This window comes from Artemia sp. Qi Xiang Cuo, chromosome 4, assembly GCF_049724085.1.
Source record: "Artemia sp. Qi Xiang Cuo chromosome 4, ASM4972408v1, whole genome shotgun sequence".
Lineage (NCBI taxonomy): Eukaryota > Metazoa > Arthropoda > Branchiopoda > Anostraca > Artemiidae > Artemia > Artemia sp. Qi Xiang Cuo.
Genome location: NC_142797.1, coordinates 82,437,959 through 82,453,756, shown reverse-complemented (window position 1 = coordinate 82,453,756; position 15,798 = coordinate 82,437,959).

Sequence of the window (15,798 nt, the reverse complement as noted above, 5' to 3'; positions counted from 1 at the left end):
TGTTAACTAGCTTACAATCTACTTTTTAAATGCTCTAGGGTCAACTGCTGTATAAGAAATCACTAATACACCCCTATTTGCTAATCCATCTTTAAACCTGCTTAATCCTTAGCCTTGGTCGCAAATTCTAACTTCCTTTCACGAAAGTGAAAGGGACTGTCTAGTCCTTCCATATTTTTGAATCCTAGGATTACGGCGAAAGGCAATTGTCAACTACCAAAAATCCCCGAAAAGATAACTGTCTTATTTAAGAATCTATCCCTTTGAAACACTTGTGTATTATCTGCGCAATCCTTTTTTTTTTGCGAATAAATCTTCTGATACTCTCATGTAATTTTTGTTCAAAGGCCTGTTATTTAAATAAATCAATACCTGAAAGGAGGCATGCCCTCCCTGGAACATTTTTATCAAAAGAAGAGAACGTCTCAAATTCTGCATTAAAATGCATAAGAAAATTCTGCCACTGGCTCATAATTTTCATGCGTAAGTTGCATAATATGTTAAATGTTTGCGGTCCGTGAAATTTTATCAAGAAAAGCATAGCACAGGGATTCTTTTAGCCCAGAAAAATGTGTAGCGGTCACATATTTTTCTAAATACAGCTTGTATACGGTTCATCAGACATTAAGGAAGCGTACCTCTCAATCATAACTGATTCTACTAATCCCATTAATCTACAAACTCTGAAGATATTTAACCCAACTAGAAATTTGTTGTGGTTTAATGAACTTCTTTTTATAATGGACAATGGATAATACTATAAGCTACTTTTTGGAATACTGGAGCTGGTGTAGCTACCGTATTAAGATTAGAAGCTTGCCCAAGGGCTGAGGCTTCCAGTTTATCACTTTCCCGAGGTAGGGACATTACTTAAGGAGAAACTAATTATAGCTTACCAAACTTAAGCAACCAACTAATCCTGTTTGAGTGAATTGGAACTGAGGAAAAGGCAACTATCTATACTCCACCAACCAACAATTCCTTTACGAGGGTACCAAATTGAGCAATATCCAAATATAATTTGACTGTTTTTATTATTGCGGTTAGTCTTATTTTTATAAATCTAAAAAAAAGCATAAGCGTACAGGCAAGCAGTGAAGACGAAGAAAAATTAAAGGGATTCAATTAATTATGGTAATTTAAGTATTAAAAAAAATTACAAAAAGGATTTATAATCAAGATTCTGCTCTCTCAAAATTAAGCGTAGCGTTAAAAAGAGGCGCTTTTAATGCAATAGAATCGCATCGCGTTTTCGCTGCCACCATTTTGTAAGGGGGGGATCTTCCCACGGTGATAACTCCATGCCCAAACTCATACTCGAGACGCAAGATAAAATATAACCTCAACACGGGACGACAAGATCCAAATGAGAGATATGTCGTTAAAATATCCTTAAACTATAAGATAAATCAAAACGAACCAACATTTATAATAAAAAATAATTTTTTATTATTAAAGAATATATATATTTAATTATGTTTTAATTCATATAAACTCCCTATTTAATGATTATGATTCATACTAGAATATCAATTCTTGTTTTATAAGTTAAAGAAGTAAGTTTTATCATTCTTGAAGGAAAGCAAGCATAATAACTAGTATACTAAAACTAATATCTTCATGCTTAAAGGAATTTAATAATAATATTAAAGAATGGGATATATATGTATATATATATCCATTTACTAAGATTTTAACATAATAAAATTAAGAAAGAGCAAGGAACATATCAGACTTACATTCTGCATGCATACGAAAAGCTTGCGCAAAGCCAAAACTCAAACTGCCTTCTATCGTCAGTCTCACCCTACATCAAAGATATGTTCCCCTCATTTGTCAAACAAACGTAGCTAATTCAACCCTTCTAAGAAAGCGTTTATATTGCAAAATAAGGAAATTGTATACAGGGAAAGGATTACAAAGATAAGTTTATTGGGTTCAATACCCCGAAAGGGCATTGGCTTAAGCCGGATACATAGCAACTTGACATTAATTTTAAAATTAGAAGGACATTTTTTACAGTTTGTAAGGGAGAGTTTGCAGAGGGGGATAAGGGGAATAAAGGCAATAGCGGGGGGAGGGGGAAAGTCAGAGATCATAATCACTTGTGGCAGGAAATCTCCTCGGGGGCTAGTAAGTTTAGGGGGGTTGCGCATCACTCGTGTAATTTAAATGTTAGCCAGCAGTTTTTTATCCCTGTTTTTATTCATAATTCCAATGATGATTTAAAATTTATTGGACCGGCACTGGCACATAGGCATAGGGAGGGAGAGGGAGTAGATTGTCCATGGGTCAATAGTTCATTTATCTACAACATTATTCCCAAATTAGCTGAAAATCTGCTGCTTCTTGACCTGAAATGGCAGGCAGTGGATAATGGGCATACGTGTTGTAATGAAATCCGATTTTTAGATTCCTTTAGTTTTTTTCCCAAGGCATTGTGTCAATTGATTCAAGTGCAAAAAAGCGAAACTTTTGATAGCTTTCCCTTGCTTAAACAGCACTTTCCAGACAGTGAAATGTATGACCTGTTGACCTGCAAAGGTATATACGCATACGACTATTAATGTGCTGGCGCACACTTAGGTGAGCTGAAACTACCTCCAATTGAAGCTTTTTACAATTCACTGACCAACAGTGAATGCACAGCCGAGGAGTATGAGTTTGCCAAGAAGGTTTGGTCCAAGAGGGATTGTAAAAATGGTTGGGATTATTGTAGACTGTACTTGGCCAGTGACGTTCTAACTCTGTTGGATATAGTCTGTAAGAACACAGACCAGATCTATTCAGAGTTCGGGTTAGATATAGGCTATTATTTTTACAAACCCAATTTTGTGATGGTTTTATTTTTAAAATTTAGCTGGTCGTAAATAGGCCTAACCACCGACTTAGATAAGCACATTTTTGTCGAGATTTCATTGCGGGGGGGGTATGTTTTTCATGGGGACCGCGTCTTATCAACCGATCCGAGCGGACAAAGCACCGGTGCAAAGTCAAATGCAGTGTTCTTGGACATGAACTCGTTGTACCCCTCGGCAATGTCCCACTACTCTTTGCCATGTGGGAACTATCAAGGGCTTGAGAATCCTCGTGAGTTCCCCGACATTACCACCGTCCAGGACAATGGGCCACAAGGATGGTTCTTTGAAGTTGAGGGTCACAGTCCACTGGTACTTCACGACTCAGTCAAAGAGTTTGTCTTTCCCTGTATTACTCGCCCCGTGAGCAGGGGCTCGTTGAGCCCCTAAATTCTCTCACTAGTTGAGGATATGGGGATGCACTGGACCCCCTCCAAACAGAAACTGATTGCTGATTTGGACCTTAAGGAGAATATCGTTGTTCACCATGTGCTTTTGCACTGGATGGTGAGCAATGGTTTCAAGATCACCAAAATACACAGGGTCCTGCAGTTCAAACAGCGACCTTACTTGAAAACGTTTATCGACACCTTTGTCGATAAACGCTCTAGGGCAAATCAATGGTGGAGAAGGAAATGTATAAGCTTATCCTAAATTCAGCGTTTGGCAAAATGTGTGAAAGCGTTCGTAATAGATCTCGCTGTGACGTCATGACTGACCCTCTAGAGTGTGCACGAATTATTGCCGACCCCAATTTTACATCGTTCACGAGCATAGAGACTGGCATGGTTCTTCTACACAGACGAAAGCGAAATGTGGTACTGAACAAGAATATTGCAGGCGGCAGGTCAGTAGTAGAAATTTCCAAAAAGCTCATGTTGTCGTTCTTTTACAATATAGGCAAGGTGCAATGGCTACGGGAGGGGGAGGTTCAAGTTTACTATGGTGATAGGGAGTATCTGCTGTTAAAGGTAAATGGGACTGAATTGGATTTATTGGGTGATTTGCAAAAGTGGGTGCACATCAGCTCGCGGATGGATTTCACCAACTAGAATCCATCTCTCTACCCCGATCTGATGAAACTTCAAACTCCCAGCCAATTATTAATGTTAAAATAAGAGACTGGGAGTGTTTTGATCTCCTGGGGAGTGGGCCCGGGTTCCATAGTCTAGTGCTTTGAAACACATTGTGGGGATGGAAAGCAGTCAGGTAAAGGGGTACCTAAATAGTTTGTCAAAAAAACTTTTATCATGAGCGTTTACAAAGACTGAGTAGAAAGTAGCCTAGTGCTGAGAGCACAAGTGCTTGCAATTCGCTCTCTACAGTATAGAAATTATACTGTGAGAGTGGAAAAGAATGCAATGTCATGTATATCCGACAAAGTCTATGTGCTCGAGACTGGTGTGAGTGTCCTACCCCACAGTCACTACCGTATTTCAGACCGAGTTGAATACGTAGACTATCGCAGTCAACTTGGTCTGGATAAATTAACCTAATCTGACTAACTAACCCAAGCACTTACCAACCAGCAACCACCACCACCCAACCTGTTCATAAATTAACTAATCCCAATCTAGCCCAATCTAACCACCACTAACCCATCCACTAACCTGTAGCAGCCGCAGTGACGACAACTATTGTTTTTCGCCCCGCGGCTCCCGGGGGGAGGGGGGGGGGGGTCCCGGCCCGCGGCCGCCCAGGGTGGGGGGGGTCCCGCCCGCGACCGGCCGGCCGTCGGCCCCGCGGTCCCCGGGGGTGGGGGGGACCCTATTTTTAAATTCATAAAGTTCAACTGTGCTAGTTCATGTTCCAACTATATTTTTTGTGGTTGTATAGAAAGTGTCATTGTACACAAAAGTGTTGTACAAAAAGTGCTGTAGATGGACAAAAGTGTTGTACAGAAAAGTGTTGTACAGAAAAGTGTTTAAAGACAAAAAGTGCTGCTGATGGACAAAAAGTGTTTTATATTGTACATAGAGTGTTATCGTTGTTCATGTTGAACAAATAGAGTTTTCATCTTGACCACGAAATTTTGTCAACTGCTCTTGTTGAACAAGTGTTATTTTTATCGGTGCAGTTCATGTTGACTGCAAATATTTGTTTTCATGCAGTGCCGAAATAAATGCTGCCATGAAATATTGTTTTTGTTGTTCTTGAATAGATAGATCTATGGGAAAAATTACTACTTATTCATTGAGCACATATGATTTACAGTTAGTTGCAGTCCGACTGTTGCCCCCAACAGCAGTATGTATCAATTTAAAACGCCCTTCAGATCATTTTTGTGTGGTCTCTCAATGTCGGGGAAAACAACGCTTTTAGTTGGAATAATTCAAAATTGCGATAAAATGTTTTTGGAAAAGCCGAAGAAAATCTACTATTGCTAAAGTATTTGGCAGGAGTACATTTATATAATTAAGGCTATTATCACAGCAGTATCAACACAAGCCATTCGATTAATTGAGATTGTAAATAGTATTGACCCTAAATCGTGGCTAATAATCAATTATTTATCTAAATACATTTCACAGTTCTCGCAGGACAAGTTCGAACGGGTCACTGTTTGCTCCCAGCATGAACACATTTCTGTTACTCTTGTTCTACACAATCTGTTTCATCAGAGCAAATGTATGGGAACCCTTGCTTTGAATTGCACCGTCTATATTATCTATCGAGTCGTTCGTGATTATAGCTCGCTCATAAATCTAAATAAGCAGATATAACCCGGCGCCCCTAAATTTATGTTGTAAGCATAAACTAAGGCGACTAGCAAGCCCTAAGGTTACAATTTTTTTGATCTTAATCAGAGCACGCCCGAGGATCTACGTGTAGTCACCGACATTTTCAACAATGAAATTACAGTATATCTTCCGGTGAACAGTAGAAAAGACTATTAGTCGCCATTATGACACTGAAGAAACTACACGAACAACGGCATTTATTTTCCGTTTTAAGCACTTCAAAACCATTGCTTAGAAAGGCTATACTCAAACATGGGGTTGACAATGATTTCATTAATCTAATATCTGAACTTTGTTTAAATTTAACTGAGGGCAATGTTCAACTGCCAGAAGGTTTTAGACAACAGAAAAAGCAACATCGTTCCACTGTACGCGCCTTGGCTTGTAAAAACAAGGGAAAAAAATTTAAAACAAAGCGACTCCTTCAAGCGGGCGGTAGCTTTTTCACACTTTTACTGCCAATAATTGCAGGACTTGTAAACAGTTTTCTCTAGTGAGAATGGCAAAACCCTATAAATTGACACCATTTGAACTTGTCCTCTCACCCGTCGAACATTTTGAAGACAATCTAAGCAAATTCATTAACGATGAGAATATTGCCGATGACAAAAAACTGATTTTACTTCAAGATGCATTGCGACGTGTGGACAAACATAAACCATATCGTGAGAGACCCACCGTCGCCAATCACTCTAAACATGAACCAACTCCTTAAGATTCCGCAGCAGCATCAATGGAGAAGGAAATGAATTCGATTGTTTTGAAAATTGGAAACCTATTGCCATTGACCTATCGAGAACAGAGTAAAAGAGTATTATCATGTCTCATGTCGGAAACTGGCGATCAAGTTCAAGTCGAGATCTCAGGGAAACGAATTATTATTCAGGGAAAAAGTTATAATCTAGTTGATTTAATTTGTGATATGGTGACGAATCGTAAAGGACTCTTATCCTTTGACGATAATCTATACACCTTTCTGTGTGTATCAAACTTCCCCAAAAGTCTTATTGGCAATAAGCAAATTCTAAAGAAACTAAGAGAATATAGTCCAACAACAACACCATTTAAAAAAGAAGAAGATTCAATATTTGAAGATACTATCAGCGCCACTGATTTTACAACACCTGTGGTTGCTAGTCAAAAGCGAAGACGAATTGATTCACCCTCCAGTGTGCAAAAGGGGAGTGGACATTACACTACGTGTTTACGTTCAAAATGGATGAAGTTTTGAAAGGTGTCTATGAAAATATTGGCGAAGCGGGAAATTTAAGTTCCCCCAAAACGCTTTCCAATGTCTCCGGCACCACATTGAAAAATGCAAAAGAGTATCTAGAGAATGAATCGAGTTACACACTGCATTGAAATCACAGGCTTCGCTGCAAACAATATCGACAAACTAAAGCCTTTTTCCCTCTGCATATAATGCAAACGGATCTTTTAACTTTAGACGCACTTCAACAACGTCACAATGCACCCTACAAATATATTCTGGTGGCAATCAGTGTCTTTAGTCGCTATGCCTATGCCATTCCACTCCGATCAAAGAGAGGTGTTGAAGTTGCTAGGGCCAATGAAAGTATTCTAGAACAGGATTCATATAGAAAAATTCAATCGGATCGTGGCAGTGAATTTGTAAATCCCCATGTGCAAAAGGTTCTTTTGAAATATAATACAACACTTTATCATAGTCACAGCCCGATAAAGGCTGCATTGGCTGAACGTTTAATAAGAACGATTCGTCTATTAATTTCAAGATATTGTACATTGAAAAATACACCGGCTTTTATTCATTATTTCGATAAAATCATGTTTATTTATAATCAACGGTCCCATCGATCTCTGTCCAGCTCTACACCAACGGATGTTCACTACAATTAAAATACATTTGATGTTGTTCTAAAGAAATACTCCAATGTCAATGAGAAGAAAAAAAAGAAGAAATTCAATGTTGGTGATACTGTTCGAATTAATAGAACCACAAATATTATTGAAAAAAGGGAATTATTTATTGAGCACTGAATTTTTTAAAGTGTCCAAAATCTTGGACACTGAACTCACAACATATCGACTGCGAGACACCAAATATGACGAGATTCTCGGCGTTTTTTATGAATATAAACTGCAAAAAGTTACAAACACTAATGAAACGTATCAAATTGAACAGATATTACAGAGTCGTACTCGTAGGGGTAAGAAACAGTTGTTGGTTCGCTGGCTAGGATACAACTCAGATATTGATTCTTGGGTCAGTGCTGAAGATATTGACAATGCCCAATGATTTCTATGTGACTTTCATGTCCAATGTTTCTGATCCTCTCTACAACGACTTGAATAAAACAAGTGATTTTTGGACAAACTCTCCCCCACCATCAAATTTGACGACAACGGAAAGTATGAAGTGGCTCTTGTCGACTGTATTCTCAAAAATACCTACGACATCCTGAGAAAGGATCGTAAATATGAAATAAAAATTAGACCCTATGATTGGCCGCGGCCATCAAAAGGTGATCAAGAACAAATTTAAAAAATCAATTAGATGGATTATCCATATATTGAATTACCCTACGAGGAACTCACCTGTATGAACGATTTATGTCGTTCTATTAATAAAAGAATTTCCGCTCGTAAAAAAGGAGCTTTTCATTTCAACTATTCAAAGAAGGATGCCAAGATCTACATTAGTTCGCCTATTGCCAGTGAAAAGGTTATTCTCAATGATAATCTAAAGGACGCTCTTTGTTTTAAGATCAATATAATCAACGGTAAACGTGCCGGAAACACTAATTTCATTTTCGCTGACTACCCGCCTGCCTTCTCCACAGACACTTGTATATTTCTCTACGCTTCATTTGTGGAAACATCTCGAGTTGGTAATTCAAATGTTCCCCTCCTACGAGTTCTTGAACGAAAAACCAATCAAGAACATATTCACCATTACAATATAAAGCATCTTCAGTATATTCCCGTTAACACTTCCTATTTGGAACTCTGTCAGTTAACACTAAGAACCGAATTGGGTGATCCCATAGCAATTTCAAAAGGTTTGGCTGTGATTACATGCCATTTTCGACCCAGCTTTCAAAAGCAAGATGTCAAATAAAAAAGTGGTATTCACTTGTCCTGATATTGACTGCTATATTACTACTCTTGGCCCAAGACAACAGGGCAATGGAATGGACTACTACAAAGGTCGCTTGTCAATGTCTGGCTATGGTCTTGGCAGTTGGTTTGCTAAGCTGTTTCGCTCTTCACTACCACTGGCTAGAAAATATCTTGTACCGGCTGCGACAGATTTTGCATCCTCTACACTATACGATTGGGGCTCTGGCAAGGATTTTAAAAATAGTGCTTTGGAAAATCTTAGGTCCAGTGCGCGAAGCCTTGGCGAGGAATTAAAACAGAATGGTAAAGGTTTAAAAAGGTCAAGAAACAATGCATCCCTCATCAGTCTCCACTCAGGTCGGAAACGAAAGACATCATCCCTCTTGTCAAAGAAAAGAAGGAAAAAGCCGACGCGTGCTGTAAACAGAAGTCCCAGGAAGAAAATTGTTAGATCGAAACTAGATTTCTTCTCCTAAAATGTCCTACCTACCGCATAAGGATTCTCAACCTTCAATCACCGCCTCATTGAATCTATTCAATGCTGAAAATGTTGATGTGAATGTCAAGCATGGATACTATGAACAATTTTATCCTCAACAACCCCTCTCCGATAATATCCACTTTCAAATTTATTATAATGAAGACTACTTTATGGACATGTCTTCAACATTTATAGATTTACAAATGAAAGTCCGAAAATCCGATAATACACTGCCAATTTGGGCCAATGGAATATCTTATGAAAATTGTATATTACGTAATTTATTTCGTCAACCTACTCTCTACATCAATGGCACGCTGGTGAGCACAAGAAACAATCTCTCAAATTATACAAGCTATATGCAATTCATGCTGATGACACCCAAGTCATACAAGGAATTGAGAGGCACCTCCAATGGATATGAATATATTACTAATACTGATAGTATAGATGCACTAAAAAATGCTACAACTAGTGAATTACATCTAGTTGGAAAAATATATCATGAAATATTTAATATACCCCAATAGCTGCCGCCCAATATTAAAGTGGATATAAAACTAACGCTTGCACCCTCCAATTTCATATTGAGAAAAGAACTTGCTGCCAATCCTGATGTAAGTCTATCCCTCACCTCGGCAATACTACCTGTACGCAAACAATAGGTTATGAGTTCTGTTGCTTTGGCCGTGGAAAAACTGAGAGCTAATGGCAACAATATTAAACAGCTTGTTCCTCATACAATCACCAATCAACGTCATATTGCAATGGGCTCACGCACCTTCACCGATTCATCCTTTATCAATGGTGAAATCCCGTCAAAACTAGCGTTGGCATTTGTAAAGAGCGCCAGTGCAATAGGATCATGGATTGAATGCCCACATAAATTCGAGATGTGTGGACTTTCATCTCTTGTGTGCAAAGTAAACGGCATCCCACTCTACAATCTATCTTTTGATAAATCCTATAGAACATTGTACGAGTTGACCATGCGAACCCTAGATCATGACTCTCAACTATTTGAAAATGGTATAACTGAAGATATGTTTGCTAAAACACATGGTATCATTGTACTGGATTTGTTTGGTACACAGGATATGAGTATAGTACGTATGGGGAGTGTGCGTTTAGAGTGTACATTTACCGACCCATTGGCTGAGAGTATTGCACTAATCTCACTAAATCAATATGAAACCTATTGGGAAATCACTCCCGAAGGCAGTGTTTTACTAGACTTAGCATCATGAACAACCATCAAATAATCAGTGTATTTAATATCGACGCCTATATGTCGCATTACAAATACTATAGCCTACCCTCAAACTATCTTGGAAAAATTCAAAGTGTTAACAATACCATAATTATTGCTAACACCAGTCCGTCGACTGTGCTGACGGGTCATTGGCTCTCCATCTTTCAAACAATGAAGGCGATTTAATTTTTTTATCCTCTTGGTCTACCCTATGTATTCTACACACCCCACATCAGCAAGTATATCGAGAGCAGGGGGAAAACTAAAATTCAAAATCGAAAGAGGGTGCAGGATCTAACGACTAAAAGATGTGGCTTCCATGCACTACTATATTTTGTGTTCCAATGTCGCGGCTATACTTACAAGCAGTTTCTTCACATTTATGTTGACAATCCACGTCTGAATGACTTTCTAGTGGAAAATATCCTCTCAGACCTATATGGTATTGATTTTAGTGCCCTAAGAGTAAAGTGCTTAAAAAATGTTTGTGAATTTGTTTATTAATAAAATGCATATATACATACAACAATGTCTTTAAATCTTCACTTTAGATTTCTTCATCTTCGATGTATAGGCAACTGTCGTGAACCACTAATGCTGGTAAATCATTTGGATTCACTGTATATTGATCTTGATCGACTGCAAAGTCAGGGTCACATTTTCTACAGTACAATGTAACTTCACTCTTGTCATATCTCTTTGTATAGTCAATGATACTATTTTTCATATTATGAAATTCACGAGTTTCAATCTGTCTATTTGAGGCAATATCACATACAATATTTTCAAATGGTGAGTCACATTCGGTAACTGCCAAATAAAAATCACTTAGGTTATAATCATAGTAGGTAGTGTCATCGCAGCGATGACGTACAATCCAGATTGTCTTGTTACCCCAACAGTTGAATCGTAGACCAGATTCCTCTTCCCAGAATAATTTAAAGCCACGACGATACCAATCTCGTAGCAATAAACTAAACTCACGTTTGGGATTCTTTCCAATCATAGCGGGGTAAGTATTCTCCCACTGATCACATTTATCGTAGTGACAATTGGAGCACAGGTGCCCTCTAGGATGAGAGTCACACACCTCCTCAAGACATGAATTACATCCTTTAATTTGTACTGCATAGCCTCTATGTAATTTACAAGGATTACATAATTTACACTTTTCACTATAGACATCAATAATTGTACAATTCTCACATTGATTCCAACTGCCAAGAGTGTACATGCACAATGTACATATATAGAACATTTTTCGGTTTCCGATGTCAACTCACTCACAGCTAAAACGAAACTGATCCTCTTCGTTCGATAAATTCAATGAGAGGCAAATGGGGGAGAGGAGTAGTTCTGTTACGTTACCTCTTTCGAATGATGGGGGAGCCATCTACATTGAATCCATTGGCAATGTTTTCAAAATTATATCCACTATATGATTCTGCTTTGTTCCAAATAATATATCAATAAATTCACTATAAACATTTGAGTCACATTTTAAAAGGTACATACCAGAGGCCAATGGGGGGGGGAATCACACCTCATAATATTGTCAAGTGTCCCATGACAAGAGAATATCCTGCGTTTAAGAGATAACTTGAGAAAATCATCATCCAAAATCAAATGTTTTTCCATAAACACTAGATTTGATCTAATTCTCTCTTTTTCAAATTTATTCATTTTTAAGTCCTTTCACTCTGACTGCTGACTCTAGACTGATCCTGATTCGTTAGCCCTAACCATAAAAGAAAGGGAACATTTTCGATTTCAAAACATTTTTATTGAATAATTACAATAACAACAATAATACAGAGCATGTACAATCATCGATACTGTTTATTGTCTTCAATATGTTTCACCAATACACTTAAAGCACATTGAAGTCTATTCACATGTGCTATATCAACTTTAGCGGCAAAACATAATTGATCCTCAATTTTAAATTTGCTCAAGAATATCACATATCTTTCATATACTGCATCCCATTCCAGACAAAGCCGCGATCCTTTCGTGATTTCCACCGCAATGCTTGGTGCTCTTGTACAATTATCATCAACTCCACTATCAACTTCTAATAGGTTAAACATTCCACTCATCGCCATCACAAATATATATACAAATGAGTAAAGTCAAACTGTTCTTCTCACTCCTTGAATTATATTCACAGACTAATAAAAATATAACAAAAATTTTTTCTTTATATTCACTCCGCCGCTACTATGTAAACAAGCCTTCTGATTTGCTGAGAAGGAAACATGTGATCTAACTGTTTCCGGGAAACTCATAACATTTGGCTTGAACAACAACATCAAATAAATCGACTTTGACATTCACCTCGAGCGTGCACTTACAACAACAACAACAAATAAATCGACCTTGGAAAAAGAGGTCATTGACCCCATTAACCACGTGTTCTCCCTAATGACTCTATGCCCATATATGGGGTGCTGTTCGGAGTTATAGGGTCACTTCTACTTATTTTTACATGAAAACAACTTCAACCGTGGCCCGCAATCAGAAATAAAATTTTAAAAAAGTTTCTTCAACTGAAAGTAAGGAGCAACATCAAAACTTAAACGGGCAGAAATAGAGCATTCTCTTGATTTTTCAAAGTTCATTTTGAATTTCTTTCCTACGTACACGCGCGTACGTAGGAAAGTCCCCCCTGGAAAATCCCCCCCCCCGGGGGGGACCAAATTGAAATGTCGCACCACTAAATCGGAGTGGTACAACCTTAGAAAAAAAATAAACAGTCTGTACACGTTTTATAGGCCTAAAAAGGGTGTTTTTTTTGCTTTTACAAGGTCAAGCCGTGATCTCCAACTTTGCCCCCACCCATATTCGGATTCAGCGTGGTCGATATAGTCGGAAACTATTGTCAAACTCACTGTGTCTTTCTGACCACCTAGTTGTCACATTATAGTGGTCTGGCTCCCGGACTATAATTTAATTGTTGAGATACATTCACATTGTTTTCTCTAATTTCTGTATATTCATATTTGGTTGTAGAATCATCAACAATTCAAATATTTCCCAATATGTAGGACCAACTTGATTCACTATAATTTAAATACGAAGAAATTATTAAATAAACTTTAAAAGATTTTCAAACACTGAAGGTTGATTTTTGATTGTCACTAAGGGTGTCAACAAGAGCAAAACCGGGGACGTAGTTTAAGTCCTTTCCCTAAAATCATTGCATCCTCTAAACCTTTCCTCTGTTCATCAAGATGTTTATTGAAATATTGCTTTTTATTTGAAACTATATCTTTTAGAGATCTCACATCATTTAAATCTCTTTGATTACAATATATCCAATCTTTTCCGTGTTCAATCGCTCTTTTCTCAAATTAATGAAAAAAACTTTCCGTAAAAGAAGTTTTTCAAAGAAAAGCAAAGGCCATTTTAAACTTAAGATGAGCAAATACAAATAGCTATTAAAAGTCAAACCCAAAACGACCAGAAATGACTATTAAAGAATAAATGAAACCCAAAATGAACAGAAACTAAATAAACGACCATATCAAAAAACATACAACAAGTAATAATATAAGTGAATAAATAAATCTTAAAGCGAGTAATGCTTAAATTGAATATGCAAATCAAGATTAAAACAAAAAAATATTATTGAAGTATAAATGAAACCCAAAACGAACAGAAATTAAATAAACAATCAATGCAAAGTAACATACCATAGATACTAATATAAATGAATAAATAAATCTTAAAACGAGTTAAACTTAAATTGAATGTGCAAATCAAGCTTGAAACGAACAAAAATAACTACAAACAAGAGTTTGGTTATCGCCTCCTTCTCTCACTGTAAAAATCTAAGACCTACTGCGTCATTGCCGCTTTACTGAAAACGAATTATATTACAAATATTTTCTTTTGCACTTAATGTTGAAAATATACATTAAAATTAAGTAAAATTTTGAACTGATGAGCTTTCAGCAATTAATATCATTATACATCAAATATTCAGTTTAATTAATTTGTTCTTTCTAAGATTGTTCAAGATGAATATAGTTTAACTCCAATGTTTAACTCAATAGATAGATAGGTATACCAAACAGTTCGTGGTAACGAACTGTAAGTAAGGAGCGACTCGGCTCAATTTTAGCCGAAACTCTAGAAAACGGTATTTTGATACAAATAGATACATCAAAAGAATCAGATTTTAATGCTAATTTCAAATATATAAGTTTCATAACGTTTAGTCCTACCCATCAAAAGTTAGGCACCTGAGAAAATTTGGCTGATTTTCGAAAAAAGGGGGAAAGACCGCCTAAAAGTTATAGAACCTTAATGAAAATCACACCATCATATTCCGCGTATCAGAGAACCCTACTGTAGAGGTTTGAAGCTCCCATCTACAAAAATGTGGAATTTTGCATTTTTTGCCAGAAGAAAGATCACGGGTGCGTGTTTATTTGTTTGTTTGTTTTTGTTTTTTTTGTTTTTTTCCCCAGGGTTGATCGTATCGACCCAGTTGTCCTAGAATATCGTGGGAGGGCTCAAAGGAATGGAAATTAAAAGTTCTAGTGCCCTTTTTAAGTGACCAAAAACAATGGAAAATCCCCCCCCCCCCCGGAAAAAAACCGCGGAAAATACCCCACCCCCGGAAAAAACCGGTGAAAATACCCCCCCCCCCTGAAAAAACGGAAAATACCCCCCCCCCCCCGCAAAAAATACCCCCCCCCGGAAAATACCCCCCACACACACGGAAAATATCCCCCCCCCCACGGAAAATACTCCCCACGGAAAATGTCGGGAATTTCCATTTAAAACGGCGTGAATTCAATTGAAAAGGGGGTAAATTGACGGGGTGATCTAGGTGGTCCAGAATCCGTGTTTTATATTGTAAAAAAGTATAAAATAAGACCAAATTTGATTTCCAAGGACCTGTTTTCGTTTTGAATGTAAGGATGAAAAATGTTCAAAATATGCAATATTTGATGTTAAAATGGTGTGAATTCAATTGAAAAGAGTTAAATTCAATTGATTAATGATGTGGTCCAAAACTCGTGTTTTAATACTACTAGTGCTTCCGAGGAAAGCTGGCTCAGAAATTAATTTAAATTAATTTAAAGCTCAAACTCAATTTTGTAATTTAAAATTAAAAACATATATTTTTCCCTGAAACGGCTATTTGAAATTGACAAAAATTTGTAGCGAATCTGAGGACTAATGTTGAAGTCATAGTAAACAATCACTGTGAAGATGATGTCTATTGGAACAACCAGAGGTATCGTTTTTAACTAAATATTTCTGTATTAATTTAAAAATGAAAAAAATCTGAAGCGAATATATTCTGTCCTGTTTTAGGGCCTCAGGTATTTTCAAAATTACAAAATTTGC